The following is a 6,000-nucleotide window of genomic DNA, read 5'->3' on the forward strand; positions in this document are numbered from 1 at the left end:
AAACCTTTTAATTCCTTTAAAATTTACAGTATTCACACAATGCAAAAGATTTTCTTGCCATTCTTATAGCTATGAGCCATTGTAAAGAGAATTTGAAGGTTATGTAAGATTCATAAAGAATAGCTTTATTCATTGCTGAATTAATAATAATATAAAAACTGAGCTTTGTACTCAATGTACAGATAAGCCGAAGAATTCTAATGTTAGAGGGGGATCTACAACCACATGACAAAAGAAATACTAAGTCATATGATATGAATTCCTAGTCCTGTCAATCACTGCTGGCCATTATTTTCCTTTGACATTTATATAACTTTTAAAATCAGCAAAAGACTATGCAAATAAACTTACAAAATCGTTGCCTTGACAAATATTGCAATGTAAAATTTTGTCAAGCATAAAATTCCTATTCTTGTATATCTTAATAGGAAATAAAAACTAAGTAGGAGAACCCCAGACAGACTTTTAAGTAAACTTTTGAAATAAGAATTAAATAGCAATTATTATATCTAAATTTTTGACAAGTATGACTTATTTTATTTTTGAAAAGTTTAATTTGTAGCCACCCTATCCGCCACCCCATCCAAAATTGGCACCAGGTGGATGGAGTCTGACCCAGAACTGCAGGTACATTTTTATACCCATTCCCACACCCACCTGTCTATCATCTACCCTATCTGTTTACTGCCTTAAAAGCTTTTGGAGCCTGGGAAAATAAAGCCTAAATTTGAAGTAGATGAAAGTCTCAATGCAATAGACAACTTTATTCGGAGCATCAGACACTTTATACTCTGAAGGTTAAGAAGAATGATATGAGTAAAATTCTCACAAATTCACACTCTATATAATCACAAGAACAAGCTGCACATGACAAACCCATGTTTTTCATGTAAGCATATAAACAAATGCCCACTGTAATGAATGTAAGGAATCTCACTCCTCTCTGCTACACTGGGAGGGTCGGGAAAGCGCAATCAAGGAACAACTCTGTGTTTTAAAGAAACTGGGTACACAAGCTGTAAGCACTCATGCTTAGTTACTGGACCAAGATCACTTGATATGGGCACAAAAAGTTAAACCAGGCTTAGTTAGGAGGACACATAACAAGACAGAGGCTGTGACAACTTTATTGAGAGCAATCCAACTTTTTAGACCTTTATCAGAAGCAGAATATAATACCAATTGCCAGGATCAATAATACAGTTATATTGCCAGGATACAATTACATTTACAAGCTATTCAGGATACACAAGATTAATGTCTAAGACTAATTGTCCTTTCAAGCTCCTATGCTCTCTTGACTTCTGAGGGAACATACAGAGAAACACAAAGTGAACTGAATGTTTCACTGCCTGAAGGAGTGTGTTGATCTGTTAGGAACTGGGAGGCACAGTATGCTACAGGAGCATGGTCTCTAACTTGAAAAACATGACACATGCCTCTCAAGGCATCTAGGCCATGCCAACTCCATGATGTCCTTCAGGAACGCCCTTGGTTTGTTTTCTAGGGGTTTTCTCATAATCACTCAGAATTTCCTTTACTCAACTCCATACTTGGATCATGTTCTGATGTCTAACCATTGCTTATCTGGAAACCTGTAGAGTCTGGCCCAGAACTCCAGGTACAATACCCAGAGGCAGTCTGTCACCCACCTACCAAGATGTCTTGGACCACATAGCATCTTGAGCTCTTGATTCAAGATAAGAGCTCCAAAAATGACTGTCAGACTACCAACATACACTTATTCTTCTTTTATCCATGGAGTACTGCCCACATACACAGTGAACCCAGCCCTTGCTAATCAAGGACCACCTTCAGAATTGGCAACTCCTCTACAGAATGCTGAAGATTAGTAATGATAATCTCCTAGTCCTGTAGCTTTAGTCCTAAACTTATAAGCTACATGTAACCCTATCTGATCTAAACTAGTGAAAACATTCCAATTACATGCTGACACAGAGTAACCCAAAAATGAACACCATCCAAGATTTAACTGACCCACAACTTAATAAGTTGGAATCATATATAAGACTTCACTAACAAAAAGTAAAAATGGGAATAGATATAGATGTATATGGTTATACACACTTACATACATAGATACATACTACATACATACTGCATACAATATATATATATGTATATAATCTGAGTACCTCTACATGTGTTTATACTCAACACATAGCAATTTCCCCACTCTTACCTTTATTTACATGCTTTCACGGACACATCCACTCTGATAACCGATGCAAGTTCCCTGTACTCAGAGGCCCTGTTAAAGCACCACTTGGCACAAATCCACAGGACTTAAGGATTGACCAAAATGGGACTAAGGGGAATGAGGAAACAAGCACATATATAGAAAAGCTGGGGTCTTTTGAGTCATGTGCTGTGATGGAGACACATCAACAACTATCTGGAAACTCATATTTACTATATTCACCACAAAAGAAAAGGAAGCTGGTTAGCTAGACTTAGTAGGAGGTTTGTGTAGGAGAGCTATCTCTGGTTGTGGTCCAGTTGGAAAAAATTGCCATTGCCATTACTTGTCCACACTGCTTTTAGCTAAGGATCAACCACATGTAATCGTTCATATTCAGACCAGGGAAAGGTTTGCAATTTCTGTGGGTTTAAGGCATGGAGGTTCTTGACATGATCATGTTTGTATCAATAATATGAATTCATCTAGGACTTCATTGGCTCTGTATATTGGAGTTATGACAAACAAGGACCTAAAACACCACACAATAAGGTGAGACTAGATAATTACAAGAAACATTATCAATGACCTTATTCAAGAAGCCTGGGTAAAGTCAAAACACAAATGGTTTCAGTAAACAATGCATTATGCTTTCTCCAAGATTAAGCAATTTTAATTGTAATGTGCTAAGAGAATGCAAAGCACAATTTTAAATCAGAATTATAAATATTCAAGGAACTCAAGGAAGGTATGAACAAAGGCACAAATGAGGATAATAAAAACATTAACAAAGAATTTAATGAAACAATCAAGGTGGTCCAGACTGCGCCCAGATCTGAGCGGACCGGTCAGACAGCTACCTGCACCCAAATCCTATGGGAGGGAGAGATGGACCTACAGAGGGGCAGGCATGCCTGGGAAACCAGAGGAGACTACCCTCTGCCCACATTTCTGACTCTAGAGGAAAACACCTAGTGCCATCTGGGCCTCGTACACACAGGGACCCAGAAGTAGGGGCAGGCCCTTCTGGTTGCTGCCCTCACAGAGAGCTGAAAGCCAGCCCGGAGGAGTGATTTCAGGCCTGAGATCAGAGGTCAGACCAACTTTTCTGCCCCAAGGGACCTGCCTGGTGGACTCAGGACACACAAAGGCAAAATTCCTCTGGGACCAGACACTTTCAGTTTCTAGCTGGTACCCAAACCTCGCTGATCCTGGCCCATAGCTCCCTGCTCCCAAACCCTGTGGGAGAGAGAATTCATCACACAGAAGTGTGCGCAGTCCTGAGACTGCAGGGCAGGAGAGACTGCCACTTCTGCCCACTCTTGTCCACATCCTTTGCCCAAGAGGAAACTATATAGTGCCTCTGGTCACAGGAAGATTGGAGCAGTCAAACTGCAGAAGCCTTGTGGTCTAGACTGCGCTCTGATCTGAACTGACCCGGTCAAACAGCTCCCTGTACCCAAATCCTATGGGAGGGAGAGCTAGACCTTCACAGGGTCAGACATGCCTGGGAAACCAGAGACTACTCTCTGCCCATATTTCTGACTCAAGAGGAAAACACCTAGCACCATCAGGGCCCCCTGCATACAGGGACCTAGGAGAAGTAGGGGCAAGCCCTACTGATTCCCACCCACAGGGACAGCTGTAAGTCAGTGGACAGGAACGACTACACACCTGAGAGCAGAAAACCCTATTCCCATAATGGCTGAAAGAAAACAGGAAAACAGGTCTACAGCACTCCTGACACACAGACCTACAGGAAGGTCAAGCCACTGTCAGAAATTGCAAAACAAGATAACACCAGAGACAACATGATGGCAAGAGGCAAGCACAGGAACTCAAACAACAGAAACCAAGACTACATGGCATAATCAGAGCCCAATTCTCCCACCAAAGCAAACACTGAATATCCAAACACACAAGAAAAGCAAGATCTAGATTTTGAACATGATGATGGAGGACTTTAAGAGTGACATAAAGAACTCCCTCAGAGAAATGCAGGAAAACACAAGTAAAAAGTAGAGGACCTTAGAGAGGAAACACAAGAATCCCTGAAAGAATTTTTGGAAAACACAATCAAACAGGTGAAAGGATTGAAAATGGAAATAAAAACAATAAAGAAAGCACAAAGGGAGACAATCCTGGATATAGAAAACCAAAGGAAGAGACAAGGAGCCATAGATACAACCATCACCAACAGAATACAAGAGATAGAAGAAAGAATCTCAGGAGCAGAAGATTCCATAGAAATCATCAACACAACTGTCAAAGATAATGTAAAACGGAAAAAGCTACTGGCCCAAAACATACAGGAAATCCAGGACACAATGAGAAGATCAAACCTAAGAATAATAGGTATAGAAGAGAATGAAGACTCCCAGCTCAAAGGACCAGTAAATATCTTCAACAAAATCATAGAAGAAAACTTCCCTGACCTGAAGAAAGAGATGCCCATAAACATACAAGAAGCCTACAGAACTCCAAATAGATTGGACCAGAAAAGAAACTCCTCCCATCACATAATAGTCAAAACACCAAATGCACAAAACAAAGAAAGAATATTAAAAGCAGTAAGGAAAAATGTCAAGTAACATATAAAGCAGACCTATAAAAATTACACCAGACTTCTCACCAGAGACTATGAAAGCCAGAAGATCCTGGACAGATGTCATACAGACCCTAAGAGAACACAAATGCCAGCCCAGGTTACTGTATCCAGCAAAGCTCTCAATTAACATAGATGGAGAAACCAAGATATTTCATGACAAAACCAAATTTATGCAATATCTTTCTACAAATCCAGCCCTACAAAGGATAACAAACGGTAAAGCCCAACACAAGGAAGCAAGCTACACCCTAGAAAAAGCAAGAAACTAATCATCTTGGCAACAAAACAAAGAGAAGAGAAGCACACAAACATAATGTCACCTCCAAATACAAAGATGACAGGAAGCAGCAATGACTATTACTTAATATCTTTCAACATCAATGGACTCAATTCCCCAATAAAAAAACACAGATTAACAAACTGGATATGTAATGAGGACCCAGCATTTTGCTGCCTACAGGAAACACACCTAAGAGAAAAATACAGACACTATCTCAGATTAAAAGGTTGAAAAACAGCTTTCTAAGCAAATGGTCTGAAGAAGCAAGCTGGAGTAGCCATTCTAATATTGAATAAAATCGATTTTCAACCAAAAGTCATCAAAAAAAAAAAAAAAAAGAAAGACACTTCATATTCATCAAAGGAAAAATCCACCAAGGTGAACTCTCATTCCTAAATAACTATGCTCCAAATAAAAGAGCACCTGCATACAGAAAAGAAACCTTACTAAAGCTCAAAGCACACATTGCACCTCACACAATAATAGTAGGAGATTTCAACACCCCACTCTCATCAATGGACAGATCATGGAAACAGAAATTAAGCAGAGACATAGACAGACTAAGAGAAGTCATGAACCAAATGGACTTAACAGATATTTATAGAACATTCTATCCTAAAACAAAAGGATATACCTTCTTCTCACCACCTCATGGTACTTTCTCAAAATTGACCATATAATCGGACATAAAACAGGCCTCAGCAGATATAGAAAGATAGAAATAATCCCATGTGTCGTATAAGACCACCACGGGCTAATGATGGTCTTCAATAAAAATAAGGAAAGAACGCCCACATATACATGGAAGTTGAATAATGCTCTACTCAATGATAACCTGGTCAAGGAAGAAATAAAGAAAGAAATTAAAGACTTCTTAGAATTTAATGAAAATGAAGGTACAACATACCCAAA

This window comes from Rattus norvegicus, chromosome 1 (assembly GCF_021556685.1).
Source record: "Rattus norvegicus strain SHRSP/BbbUtx chromosome 1, alternate assembly SHRSP_T2T, whole genome shotgun sequence".
NCBI lineage: Eukaryota > Metazoa > Chordata > Mammalia > Rodentia > Muridae > Rattus > Rattus norvegicus.